Below are 15,628 nucleotides of genomic sequence, written 5' to 3' on the forward strand. Positions count from 1 at the left end.
TCATGATAAAAATCGATAATCCATAAATTTCTTAAAAATCGTCATGCATAATTTTGAAATTTATTAAGCATGATCATTATGCATGATATTAAAACATAGTTTCAAAATGTTTAACATTTTTATTACATAATTTCATCATTATGCATCATCATATTTTTAAATTCGAACATGCATAATTTCAAAACCATACATTTCATTTTTCATGCATGATACAAATAAATCAATCATCACTATGGGCATATCATACATGATATTCAAGCATTCATGATATATCATTTTGGCAACATGATCATTGCTATTCAAATGATGGTATCTAAATGTCAAAATTCATTACATCGTATCATGCATGATCATTAACTTCTCATTTGTATTTCATGCATTATTCAAAATGTCAAGAGAATTTTGGTGATGAACTACACATTTCATGAATGCAAGAAATTTTACATAATAAAATTCAAGTCATATATTATCAAGATGTCGAGTAGCATAGGTTAATTTGAATATATCATTTTTAGTGAATACCAAGAAGAATCACATCATGAAACAATTTTAATTCATGAAAAAAAAATTTTCATGTATCGAATATCGAGAAATAAAGATGATAATATATATAAATATATATATATATATGTATATATATATATATGTATATATATATATATACATATATATATATAATATTACAAGTTGTATTCAAGAGAAAAATCATCATTCATTTTTAACTAATTTAATTTGTCAAATCAATATCATGATTTTGATAAAACTCATTTCAAATTCAAATCATCAAATCAAAATCATTTTCAAGAGATTCATATAAATCAACAGAGAAAAATAATTTTCAAGAAAATGCTTTTCTCTTTTTAGTTATTTAAATTCATGTCATTTATGCTAGATAAAAATGTGCATCAACATTTAGGATCGAAAAATGAATTTTATCATAAAAACCATCAAGACCAATAAATCACAAAAATCATCATGTATAACTTTACAATCTTATGCATAAAATCATCAAATCATGGTATCAAAACTTTCAATAGTTTCATTACAACATCAAGCAAGGTTTATTGAACATAATTTTGAATGATTCTTATAGATATTTAAGATTTCTTTATTTTTAATTTATATGATTGACTTTATATTAGCATGCTTCAAATTTTTGTTCTTATGTAAAAACCATACATCATGTTTGAAAACCAAAGATAAGGTTCATAAAAAATCATCAAGCCTTCCATTCAAAAGCCATGCATCGTCATTGAAAATCAATATGGAAATCGTCAAAATACACATTCTTGCTTCTCAAGTACATACATAAGATTAATCTTACTAAGTGTATAAGCATTAGATTTATATCTAACATTTTATTGCATTAACATAACACATGCAATTTTCAAGAAAATTAATCCTAAACTAAATTAAAAATAACTCAAGAAAGTATTATGTAATTTCGAAATAAATTAGGGGGATTTTGATTACCTCATTGTTGAAAGTAGTTGAGGCGTAGTTTGCCACCTCTCCTTTCTTGATTTTCTCATCGTCTTCGAAAGAGCTCAATTCATCTCAATTTATGTTCTTCTTGCGTTCAAAGCAAGTAGTTTCATTCTTTTTACTTTTTAATTTTTATTTCATTTGTAGTTTAAGTTCACTATCACTTGAACTTATGCTCGAGTGGTCTTCATGTGTTCTATGTGCTAGTCATAGGTGCCCAGCAAGCCAATCACGTGAGTGATGACATGTGTGACTTGATACAGAATCTTTTTGCTTATTATATTTTGACGTATATCACTTTATAAATATTGCATATATGCATATATATTATGATGTCCTTGGATTTGTGCAAAGGGAATCAGATCGTGATGAGATCACGATAATGAGATCGATTCACCTTTAAACACATATCCTAAATAATCTCGGTCATAGGTTACTCGAGAGGGACATCGTGATAACCGGACAGACTGGTGTGCTGTATACCCGTCCATATGATGGATGCAGCTGGTCTTATAGTTGCTCGTGTAGGGACACTAGGGATACAGTACAGGTGCTCATTGGAGAATGAGTTCACTGATTGATCCGCTTACGGAATGTTGGATGGTTGATGATGCCTTATTGTCAGACAGCGATTCCGTAGTCCTAGTGGTGTATCTGGTCCTTAGACTTGAGACACCAAGGATGTCCTGTATGAGTGCTCCACTCTTTGATACCAGACTTATAGGTTTGGCTGTCCCAGATCTAGTACAGCTGGTCATTGGGAGTGGTAGTCGACCTTACGAGGGCTATTGAGTGTCGATAGAGGATCATCCACTCTCGGCGTCATGAGAGGAATATCGCATGTGTTCTTGCTCAGACAAATCCCTGGCCAGGGTCATTCGGGTTGAGAGAGAAAGAGTTCTCCGGGAGAATCCGATTAAAGCGAGACTCGAGTAGAAACCGTATGGGTTTGACAGCACCATGTTCGATATATGGTCTCTGGGATATTAGAGGGATGAGGGACTATAGGTACACGGTAACTGAGGACAGACAGGTCCAATGGATTGGATTCCCCTATATCATCTGGAGACTACGGCGTAGTGGCTTAGTACGTCCGTAGTCGATGAGTCGAGTGAATTATTACAAAGATAATAATTCACTGAGTTAGAAGGAGTTCTGATAGGTATGACTCACGGCCAGCTCGATATTGGGCCTAGAGGGTCACACACATAGGGTAGGCATTGCGATGAGTAGAGGTTCGGATATGAGATATCCGACGTAGCCCTTGTCTTATTGGATGCTGATCCAATACCCACTAGGGGAGGACCCATTAGGGTTTGACAGGGGACCTCTATAAATAGGAGGGATTCAAAGCCTCATAGGTTAGAGCCTTTGCTTGCCTTTCCTATTCTCCTCTCCCTCTCCACCTCAGACGCTTGACCTCCTTCACCCTCTCCTAAGGATCTACAAGGAAATAGGGATATACGATCTCCCTATGTAACACAATCTACTCTATACGCAGTTTTAAGTTTCGCGGATTTTGCGCACCAATCTTCGCACGACGACGAACATCTCTTTAGGAATCAGGGATTTTGTTTTCTTGTTCTTCCGCTGCGCATATGATGTCGCCTCCAAGATTTCCCAACAGTGGTATCAGAGCCAGGTTGTTCGTGCGAATGATTGGTTTTGAATTGCGAGTGTTGTGTTTAGAAAAAACTTTTGATGTCAAAATCGTTGACGCAATAGTGAGAAAGGGCAGCAACAGTTGCTGCCCTAGATCTGCGTGCAGCGCAGCCACAAGCAGGCAGCACAGAGGCTGCGTCTGCAGCAGCCGGCCGGCGGCCTGCTTGCAGCAGGCTTGCGTCCGGCGGGGCTGGCAGCCTGCGGGCAGAGGCGCCTGCGGCCGCTTCTCCCGCGGGGTGAGGCGCCGCAGGCGCCGCTGCTCCCGCGGGCGAAACCCCCCATAGGGGCGGCCGCCCGGCGGGACAGCACAGCCTGCGGGCGTTGCCCCGCGGGCAGAACCGCCCGCGGAGGCGGCGGCGCCCGCAGGGGCGCCAACCTGCAGGGGCAGCACCGCCTGCGGGCGTTGCCCCGCCGGCAGAACCGCCCGCGGGGGCGCCCACCTGCAGCGGCAGCGCCGCCAGCGGGCGTGCCGCCTGTAGGCGAGGCCAGCGCCCTCGCCCCGCCGCACAGGCCGCCGCCAGCAGGGTGGCGGCGGCGGAAGCAGCAAAGGGGAGTAGGGCATTAGGTTTTTCTGGGCAAAAGACAGTTTTATCCCTCGGAATTTGAGAAATTCCAGTTTCTGTCTTTTATCCAAATTACGAAAATACCCCTATGAATTCCAAAATTCCCTATATGTCCCTGATTTCATAAAATACTAATTAATTAAAAAGTTTAGTTGATTATTATTTTTTATCATTATCTAGTAGTCCTACGTGATGATGGTTATTTATACATGTGATGTATGATGTATGGACGGATGATCATGGACCGTATGATGTGTGTACTTGTGATTATTATTATTGAGGTCTGCGAGCCTCCATTATATTTCTCGTTTATTGCCGGGCCTACGTGCCTATGATTAAGTTGTAATCACATGAGGAGGCGCAGCGGGAGCGTGGATGCGATAGCGGGACCCACGAGACGGACGATCGCGATGCATGAAGATGCATCAAGATGTCGACAGAACCAACGAGGACGAGATGGACGATCACAGGGCATGGAGATGCACCGTTGCACACATAGATCTTGTTGTGAGTGATTAGGTCTACTGGCTCAGGCCTAATCACATTAGGTTATGGTCCATGATCATCTGGTATAATTGTTTATACATATACTAAATATGTATATATATTTGCATGCGATGTAGATATATATTAAATATGTATATGTGTAACATGTCATATTAGGAGACCAAATCATAGAAACATCTCTCGATAATATTAAGTCGGTAAACGTGAGGCAATTAGATTGACCCACGTGGCCTTCCATCGTTATAAGTAGAAACCGATTCCCGGTGTAGGTTGAGTTGGTCGAGTCCCTCGAGACTCACCTATATCACGATTCGCTATCTTGCTTACGACATAGAGATGTCATTGGTGACCTGAGGGCATGGTATGCTTGGTCGAGTCCCTCGAGGGTATATCATCAAATCAGACTCATCTTTTAACGAAGGTGTTGACTTAACCGAGCATCATGGTTGGTCGAGTCCCTCGAGACCATGGTGAATCGGAGACCGAACAGGACGGGAATCACAAGGAGTTGTGATCGGCAAGAGTTGCCTACCTTTTAGGCTTAGTGTGATTGGTCGAGTCCCTCGAGGTTACACTAAGACGCTGATTGGATCCTGATCCCCACTAGAAGTCTACCGGAGACTTCCGTTTCTTGTGCTGAGGGTATCGCGTGACTCGTTAGTAAAATAGTGGGAGCATATTAAGATAGAAGTTCATATCTTGACAGTTTATTTCTTGCAAAATCTGTATGTTATTCATTTCTATCGCATCTTTATTTTTAGAAAATATCGCTTTCAAATCCCTTACGTGGCATACTTGATGTCAACCGCCTCACTAGTCCAAATTATACGGATTGGATCCGTAACTTGAGAATTGTTCTCATGGCGGAGAAAATCATGTACGTCCTTGATACAGTGATGCCTACGCCCGAAGAAGGGGCAAGTGAGAATGAGATCACTCGTTACGTGAAGTACATTGATGACTCCACTCTTGCTCAGTGCTATATGTTGGGCTCTATGACTCCTGAGTTACAGAGACAACATGAAAAGATGGATGCCAGATCCATTCTCCTACATGTCCATAAATTATTTGAGGAACAGGGAAGGACTTAGCGATATGAGATATCTAAGAGCTTCTTCCGCGCTAGGATGACTGAGGGGACACCGGTTCAGAACCATGTCATAAAGATGATTGAGTGGATAGAGAAACTCATAGGTCTAGGAATGGTCCTAGAGGATAACTTGTGTATGGACATTGTGCTTCAGTCCCTACTAGATTCCTTTTCATAGTTCATAATGAATTTTAATATGAACAAGCTTGAGGTGACTCTCCCAGAACTCCTCAATATGTTGAGGGAGGCAGAGAGTACTATTAAGAAAGAGAAGCCAGTTCTCTCTACACTGGTGAGACCAGAAAGAAAAGGAAAGCAGAAAGGTCCCTTAAGAAGGGAAAAAAGAGCAAGGGCAAACCAAGTAAAGCAAAGGTTGCTAAGAAAGACCCAGCAAAGGACAAAGACCAATGCTTCCACTGTGGTAAAGATGGGCATTGGAAGAAGAACTGCAAAGAGTACCTTGCAGAAAGGGCGAAACAGAAGCTTGGAGAAGCTTCAGGTACATTCATGATCAATCTCCAATTGTCAGACTCTTTTGATAACACATGGGTATTGGATACCGGTAATGCTTATCATATATGTAATTCGTTGCAGGTTCTGGCAAGGCCTAGGAGACTAGAGAGAGGCGAGATGGACCTCAAGATGGGTAATGGAGCAAAAGTTACTATAGTAGCTGTTGGCGAGGTCGCCCTACATCTGCCTAGTGGAGCTTTTATTGCATTAGATGCTTGTTATTTTGTTCCTTCTATTATCAAAAACATTATCTCCATTTCATGTTTAACAGTTAGTGGATATAAATATGTTTTTGAGAACAATGGTTGTTCGATATTATTAGATGATAATATCATCACAAAAGGAACATTGCATAATGGTTTATTTATGTTAGACACTACTCCACATATCATGAATGTAAATGTGTCCAAAAGGAAACGAGATGAGATGAACAGTGCATACCTGTGACATTGTAGGCTAGGTCACATCCATGAAAGAAGGATTCAAAAGTTGCTAAATGATGGATATCTAGATCCATTCGACTATGTGTCATATGCAACTTGTGAGCATTGCCTTCGTGAAAAACTGACCAACTCTCCATTTAGTGGAACTAGAGAGAGAGCCACTAAGCTGTTGGAACTCATACATAGTGATGTATGTGGACCTATGTTAACTCATGCCATTGGTGAGTTAACATGGATATGTGTATGTTGGAACTCTTCATTACCTTTACTGATGATTTTTTAAGGTATGGATTTATGTACTTAATGAAGTACAAGTCCAAGGCTTTTGAGAAATTCAGAGAGTATAAGAATGAGGTGGAGAACCAGATTGGAAAGAGTATCAAAACTCTTCGATCAGATCGAGGAGGTGAGTACTTAAGTACATAGTTTACTCAGTTCCTCAAGGACCATGGGATATTATCCCAATGGACACCTCCTTATACACCTCAGCTCAATGGTGTCTCTAGAAGGAGGAATCGTACCCTATTAGATATGGTACGGTCCATGATGAGTTTCGCTGACCTACCCATCTTATTCTAGGGATATGCCCTAGAGACCGCAGCTTACCTTCTGAATAGAGTTCTAACTAAGTCGGTAGTGTCTACACCATATGAGATATGGAAAGGGAAGAAGCTTGATATTAAGATTATTAAGATTTGGGGCTGCCCTGCCCATGTTAAAAGACACAACCCCAATAAGTTAGAATCAATGACAGAGCGATGCAAATTTGTGGGATACCCCAAGGAAACTTGTGGGTATTATTTCTATCATCTTGAGGACCAAAAAGTCTTTGTAGCTAAGAGAGCAGTGTTCCTTGAGAAGGAACACATTCTTGGCGGAGATAGTGGGAGAATGATAGAGTTGAGTCAGGTTGGAGAACCAAACTCAAGCACCACTCTACAGCCCGAGTCTATTCAGGTACCTAATACATAAGTTTCAACTTTATGTAGGTCTGATAGAGTATCTCATCCTCCTAAGAGATATGTGGGACATATTAGAGGAGAGGATGTTGAGGATATTGATCCTCAGACCTACGAGGAGGCTATTATGAGTATAGACTCCGGGAAGTGGCAAGAAGCCATGAATTTTGAGATGGATTATATGTACTCCAATAAGGTTTGGAACCTAGTTGATACGCCCGAAGGTATTGTACCCATCGGTTGCAAGTGGATCTTTAAGAAAAAGATCGGAGTAGATGGAAAGGTAGAGACCTATAAAGCAAGGCTAGTGGCTAAGGGGTATCGTCAAAGGCAAGGTGTTGACTACGACGAAACCTTCTCACTCGTAGCAATGCTAAAATCCATCAAAATTATATTGGCTATTGTAGTACACTATGATTATGAGATATGACAGATGGATGTGAAAACCGCATTCCTCAATGGGAACCTCAAGGAGGAGGTGTATATGATGCAACATGAGGGATTCGTGTCCAAGAACTACCCAGATAAGGTGTGTAGATTGCTTAGATCCATTTATGGACTAAAGCAAGTTTCCTGAAGTTGGAACATAAGATTTGATGAGGCAATCATATCTTATGACTTTCTTAAGAACGAAGATGAGCCTTGTGTGTACAGGAAGGTAAGTGGGAGCGCTATCACCTTTTTGGTGTTATATGTGGATGACATCCTGATCATTGGGAATGACGTAGGAATGCTATCCACAATAAAGGCTTGGTTATCTAGATACTTCTCCATGAAGGACTTAGGGGAAGCATCCTATACCTTGGGGTTTAGAATCTATAGAGATAGATCCAAGAGGATGCTTGGCTTGTCCCAGTCTAAGTACATAGAAACTATTGTCAAAAGGTTTGGCATGGAAAATTCTAAGAGAGGTCTCGTACTGATGAGACATGGGATATCGCTTTCTATGAGTATGTCCCCAAAGACTTTAGAAGAAAAGGCGAACATGAATATGATACCTTATGCCTCAGCAATAGGGTCTATCATGTATGTCATACTATATACTAGGCCTGATATAGTGCATGCTCTGAGTGTCACGAGCAGGTATCAGGCAGATCCAAGCTTGGAGCACTGGAAAGCAGTAAAGTGTATCCTTAAGTACTTGAGAAGGATTAAGGATCTTTTACTAGTATATGGAGGTAATAGTCTTAAGGTTGAAGGCTACACTGACTCAAGTTTTCAGTCTGATGTCGATGATAGCAAGTCGAATTCAGGGTATGTATACACCTTGAATTGAGGAGTAGTGTGCTGGAAGAGTTCCAAGCAAGATACCATTGCTGACTCGACCACAGAGGCGGAGTACATTGTTGCATCAGATGCAGCAAAGGAGGGAGTCTGGTTGAAAAAGTTCGTTACAGATTTGGGAGTCGTGCCAAATAGCGAGGAGCCGATCTCCCTATATTGCGACAACAACGAGGCGATTGCTCAAGCAAAGGAACCTAGGTCTCATTAGAAATCTAAGCATGTTATGAGGAGGTTCCACCTTATCAGAGAGATCATAACCCGAGAAGATGTAGTAGTGGAAAGAGTTCCATCCGAATATAACATTGCAGATCCACTGACAAAGCCATTGTCTCAGATTATCTTTGAGCGTCACAGGGGTCTGATAGGGATCAGACACATAGGTGATTGGCTTTAGGTTGTTGAATCTCGTATTTTGATGATGAAACCAATTGATAATTATGTTTATGTTTAATTGCATTTTGAGTTATGCAGGTCTACTCGATCAGGATTAGACAATTAAGGCAGGAGGAATTGACGTTGTGCCGGAGGAGATCACGTTAGGATATTGGATGGCAGAAGGCTTCGGACGTCGGGCATCGGGCCAAGAGCGGAATTACGCCAAGGATATCGGCGTTGCGGAGGTCAACCACCGATTGGGCAACAAGCCGCAAGAGAGGATGATGTGCCGAAGAATCGGATGAAGTGCCAACCAATGACGTGCCGGGCAACAGAATGTCAATTCGCTTTATAATAATTGTCTAGATCGGAGTAGAGTTTTTGCTTGTGTGTGCAAGATTAACTATGATAACGACGAAAACATAAAGCAAAACAAAGTGTCGGAGTCAAGCACGAAGGATTCATTGCGAGTTCGAGAGTTCGACGGAAGTCCGAAGGTTCATCGGGAATGCTGCCGGAACTAGCCAAGAATGAGTAGGGAGCTTGCCGAAGGGTTTTTCAGAAGCTCGCCGGAAGGTTCGTTGGAAGTTCGTGGAGCTCGCCGAGAAAGATCGGAGCTTGCTGAAGAAGCTCATCGGAACTCACCAAGATCAAATCATGAAGTCTAGGAGCTTGTTGGGAGTCCGTAGAATGGTTTCCGAGAGTTTATCGGAAGACCGCCGGAAGTTCGCCGGAAGAAGTCTTGACTTACGGACTTTGTAAAAGCTTAGAAAATGTCTTTAAATTCGTAGTTAGTATGTTAATTAGGGTTAGGATTAGGTGTTAATCTTATAACCCAAGTAGGGGCCAATTGGGCCCGAGTTCGGACTGGTTTGGGCCAAGTTTGGAGCCCAACCAGTGAGCTGAATTGGCCTAGGCGGTGGCACCGCCCAGCACCCGAGAGCTGGGCGGTGACACCTCCTGGGCTGGGCGGTTGCACCGCCCAGCACCCGAGCGCTGGGCGATGGCACCGCTTGGCTGGGCGGTGGCACCGCCAGCATCGGGAACATAAGAGAATTCAAATTTTTGGAGCCCAAATTTGAATCCTCTTTAGGCCTATAAATACCCCTCAAGTCTCAGCTGAGAATATAACTTTTTGAGCAGCAAGTGATTGAGAGAAAAGTCTTAGAAGAGTCTTTGCTAGTCTTGTTTTCAATTTGCTAGTGTTCACCTCCTTCTTTCTTGCTGAAAATCTGTAAGAGAGTGAACCGCTTGTAAAAGTTGTAAGAGGGGTATTTACCCTTCCCTTTCAAAAGATTTGCTAGTGGAAGGTGGGAGCCTCATCGAAGAGGGGCCTCGCAAGTGGATGTAGGTCATTTGACTGAACCACTATAAAATCGACGTAATCTTTGGTTTGCATTTACTTATTGTCATTTATATTACTGCAAACCATTTGCACTTTAATGCTATACTGCTTTGTCTCCGTCTTACTTATCTCTTCAAGTTAAAACGCAATCGAAACGTTTTTAAACGAAAACGTTGCTTTTATCGTACAAAGTTTCCGAAAAGTGTTTAAATCGTGAAAAGTTTATCGCACTGCACCGCTGCACTAATTCACCCCCCCCCCCCTCTTAGTGCCGCTCCGATCCTAATAATTGGTATCAGAGCCACGTTTTTCTACCTTGGTTTAACACCCAAATAGAAATGGCTCTTTACGGCTTTCAAGAGGGTCACTCTCTTATTTGTCCTCCCTTTTTCAATGGGACGGACAATACTTATTGGAAAACTCGAATGAGAGTTTTCTTACTTTCTTTGGATTTGAATTTATGGCACATAGTCGAAAATGGATTTGAAATGTCTTCTCTTCCAATGAACCATTGGAATGATTTGGAGAAGAAGATGTTTTCTTTAAACGCAAAGGCTGTGAATGCCTTATTTTGTGCCTTGGACAAAAATGAGTTCAATCGGATTTCAACGTGTGAAACGGCTTTTGATATTTGGCGAACACTTGAAATCACGCACGAGGGAACTAGTAGAGTCAAAGACTCAAAAGTTAACATTTTAATACATGATTTCGAGCTTTTTCGAATGAAGCCGAGTGAAACCATTGTTGACATGTACACCCGTTTTACTGATGTCGTCAATGGTTTACAAGCTCTTGGCAAATGTTTCTCGAATTTTGAACTTTTTAGTAAAGTTTTACGATCACTTTCTAAAGCTTGGGAATCAAAAGTAACGACAATACAAGAAACAAAAGATTTAAATATTTTTCCACTTGAAGAACTTATCGGCTCATTGATGACATATGAAATGATGCGCAATGCACATGATGAACATAATGAACACTTGAACCACCTTCCAAAGAACAGGAAGGATTTGGAACTCCGGACAAATGAATACCACTTGAGCGATGACTCAAGTGATGAGGACAATGATGAACTTGAATTTCGAACACTAAATCTTAATAAGTTTATTAAACAAAAATCTAAAATAAATAATGAACTTGAACGGAGGAAGAGGCCAAAGAAGAGGAAGGCAACCAAGGATGAATCAAAAACTTCCAAAGGTGAAACGGCGAATTGGGCTTTGACGGGCTTCGACTACAAGGTAAGTAACATAACTCTTTTGAATTATTTTGAAATTACTTGATGTTTTCTATGATGCATTTTATCTTTTCTTTTGAATAATTATTTTTCTTGAAAATTGTATGTTTTATGTTAATAGAATAAAATGTTAGATTTAAATAATCATATATATGTGCTTGAGAAGCAAGAATGTGTATTTTGATGATTTCCATATTAACCTTCAATGATGATGCATGATTTTTATATGGAAGGCTTGATGATTTTTTTTTTAAACCTTGTCTTTGGTTTTCAAACATGATGTATGTTTTTGACATAAGAACAAAACTTGAGCATGCTAATATAAAGTCAATCACATAAATTAAAACTAAAGAAGTTTTAGTTATCTATAAGAATCATTCAAAATTATGTTCAATAAAACTATTGCATAATGATGTAATGAAAATATTAAACATTTTGAAACCATGTTTTAGTATCATGCATAATGATCATGCTTAATAAATTTCGAAATTATGCATATGAATCCTGTGATTTATGGATTATTGATTTTTACCATAATGAAAGTGCCTTATTAATCTTTGTTGTAATAAATCTTACACTTTCGGTTTTAAACATTATACATGTTTTTATTTGGTATAAGTGAAATAAAATCATATGAATTGAAACAACTAAAAAGAGGAAAATATTTTTTTCTTGAAAAATTATTTTTTTCTTGAAAAATTATTTTTCTCTATCCTATTGATCTTGATGTTTATTATGATAAATCTATGTATACCATTTTGAATCTCTTGAAAGTAATGTTGATATTTTGATGATTTTGATGATTTAAATTTGAAATGAGTTTTATCAAAATCATGATATTGATTTCTTGGAATAACATGAGATTACCTTTGATGATCATTTTGATTCATGAAATTTTGGATTCATGACTTGGTCTTACATTTGTTTATGAGATGGTTGAAATCTTTATACGTTTCAATTCTTCCTTTCTCCTTTCAATTTATGCATGTTATATGTTAAAGATTTAAAACCATGTTTTGGTATCATGCATATCTAAGAAATATTGATGTGACAAATTGAATAAGTTGAAAATGAATGATGATTTTTCTCTTGAATATAACTTGTGATATTTTTTATATAAATCATCATTTTGATTTCTCGACATTCGATACATGAGATTTTATTATAAATTAAAATTTCTCATTAATCGATCTTCTACGATTTTACTTGATATTCTCTTGAGTGGAGATTTTCTAAATGAATCATGATTTTTCCTTGTGAGTTCTTGGAGTTATTACTTGAATTTTCTTTTAAAACAAGATCTCTTCTTTGTACTCCTATGATTTTTCTTGATATTTTATTTAAAGAAGATATTTACTATATGAATCATGTCTTTTGGTATTCAAATGATTTTATCCTTCATGACATGATTTCTTTGTATTTATGGCTTGCATGGCTTGAAATGTTTTGGTATAATGCATGCAATGATGAAATATTCATAAAGTTAAAATGATGTACGCAATACTTATGATAATGATGTACATGATGTATTTATTGCATATGATGTGTATCATGAATGTTTTAAATGATGAATGTTTGGTATCATGATCAACATGTTGATAAATGCTTAAAAATTTTAATGTTTGAGTATCATGTATGATATGCTTATTAATGATGATTGATTTATTTTTCGGTATCGTGCATGAAAAATAAGGTTATTGAAATTGTGTATATTTTAATTTGAATATATAATGATGCACAAATAAGAATGATACTTACCTTTGTCATAATATGAAAATTGATATAAGGGTCTTCCCTTCTTTTTGACAATGACAAAGGGGGAGCAAGAATTTCTAGCGTGGACATCATGAAAAGAGGCAAACTAACTAGCTTGCACAATTCAAGATGAAAGCAAAAATTGCACTTCTCAAAAGAGAAGATGCAAATGTAACATTTGCCAAATTGTTTGCTTGCCTCATGTAAAACATTATCTCTTGCTAGTTTGACATTTTTGTTAGCTTGTATGTTGCAAAACTTGATCATTTTTTCAAACATTTTGCTAGCTTACACTTTGCAAAGAAAGCAAAAATGACACTTCTCGAAGAAAGAGCTTGTTATTTTGAACATCACAAGCCTGCTTATCTTAAGAAACAAAAATTACAAAAGTGCTATCTTGCCTATCTCAAGAAGCAAAACTTGCAACTTGCACATTGCAATAGGAAGCAAGAATTATGAGCTTACACAAGAAAGCTATCTTGCATTTGCTTTCGAAATTTTTGCTAGCTTGTATATTGTGAAACTTACATATCGTAAAAATTGCTAGCTTGTAGTCTAAAGAGAAGCAAAAAGTTGCTATCTCAAAAGAAGCAAATGTGCTATCTTGCCTATCTTAAGAGGCAAAAATACTAACTTGCACATCTAGCAAAACTTGACAAATTTGCATATTTCAAGAAGCAAGAGTTGCTTTCTTGAACATCTCAATATTGCTAGCTTGCATGATGTAGAACTTGCTATCTTGAACATTACCAAAAGTGCTATCTTGTATGCTGTAAAACTTGCATATCTAAAACTTGATAGCTTGAATGTCCTAAGCATGATGCATTACTTGCTAAATTTTCTAGCTTCAAAATTGCATGATGATAAAACTTAATATTATGTTTTCATGCAATGAGTTGAACTTATATTACAAACACAAAGAATAGTTGTACTTCTCCTTTTTGTTGATGACAAAGGGGGAGAAGTATGTTGATGACATGATATGCATAAGTCTATGCATGAGTTCATAATGACGTATTGCAAGTATTCATGATGACTATTGCAATGACTTAAATTCAGTTTGAATTCAAGGTTCTATCAATATGGCATATTGATAGGGGGAGTTTGTTTAAACTCCGGGAGTCAAGTTTAACTCCGTCATCAATTGGTTGTCATCATCAAAAAGGGGGAGATTGTTGAATCTCGTATTTTGATGATGAAACCAATTGATAATTATGTTTATGTTTAACTGCATTTTGAGTTATGCAGGTCTACTCGATCAGGATTAGACAATTAAGGCAGGAGGAATTGACGTTGTGCCGGAGGAGATCACGTTAGGATATTGGATGGCAGAAGGCTTCGGACATCGAGCATCGGGCCAAGAGCGGAATTACGCCAAGGATATCGGCGTTGCGGAGGTCAACCGTCGATTGGGCAACAAGCTGCAAGAGAGGATGATGTGCCGAAGAATCGGATGAAGCACCAACCAATGACGTGCCAGGCAACAGAATGTCAATTCGCTTTATAATAATTGTCTAGATCGGAGTAGAGTTTTTGCTTGTGTGTGCAAGATTAACAACGATAACGATGAAGACATAAAGCAAAACAAAGTGTCGGAGTCAAGCACGAAGGATTCATTGCGAGTTCGAGAGTTCGACGGAAGTCCGAAGGTTCATCGGGAATGCTGCCGTAACTAGCCAAGAATGAGTAGGGAGCTTGCCGAAGGGTTTTTCGGAAGCTCGCCGGAAGGTTCGTTGGAAGTTCGCGGAGCTCGCCGAGAAAGATCGGAGCTTGCTGAAGAAGCTCATCGGAACTCGCCAAGATCAAATCGTGAAGTCTAGGAGCTTGCCGGGAGTCCGTAGAATGGTTTCCGAGAGTTTATCGGAAGACCGCCAGAAGTTCGTCGGAAGCTCGCCGGAAGAAGTCTTGACTTACGGACTTTGTAATAGCTTAGAAAATGTCTTTAAATTCGTAGTTAGTATGTTAATTAGGGTTAGGATTAGGTGTTAATCTTATAACCCAAGTAGGGGCCAATTGGGCCCGAGTTCGGACTGGTTTGGGCCAAGTTTGGAGCCCAACCAGTGATCTAAATTGGCCTAGGCGGTGGCACCGCCTAGGCTGGGCGGTGACACCTCCTGGGCTGGGCGGTTGCACCGCCCAGCACCCGAGCGCTGGGCGATGGCACCGCTTGGCGGGCGGTGGCACCGCCAGCATCGAGAACATAAGAGAATTCAAATTTTTGGAGCCCAAATTTGAATCCTCTTTAGGCCTATAAATACCCCTCAAGTCTCAGCTGAGAATATAACTTTTTGAGCAGCAAGTGATTGAGAGAAAAGTCTTAGAAGAGTCTTTGCTAGTCTTGTTTTCAATTTGCTAGTGTTCACCTCCTTCTTTCTTGCTAAAAATCTGTAAGAGAGTGAACCGCTTGTAA

Source organism: Musa acuminata, chromosome BXJ1-1 (assembly GCF_036884655.1).
Source record: "Musa acuminata AAA Group cultivar baxijiao chromosome BXJ1-1, Cavendish_Baxijiao_AAA, whole genome shotgun sequence".
Lineage (NCBI taxonomy): Eukaryota > Viridiplantae > Streptophyta > Magnoliopsida > Zingiberales > Musaceae > Musa > Musa acuminata.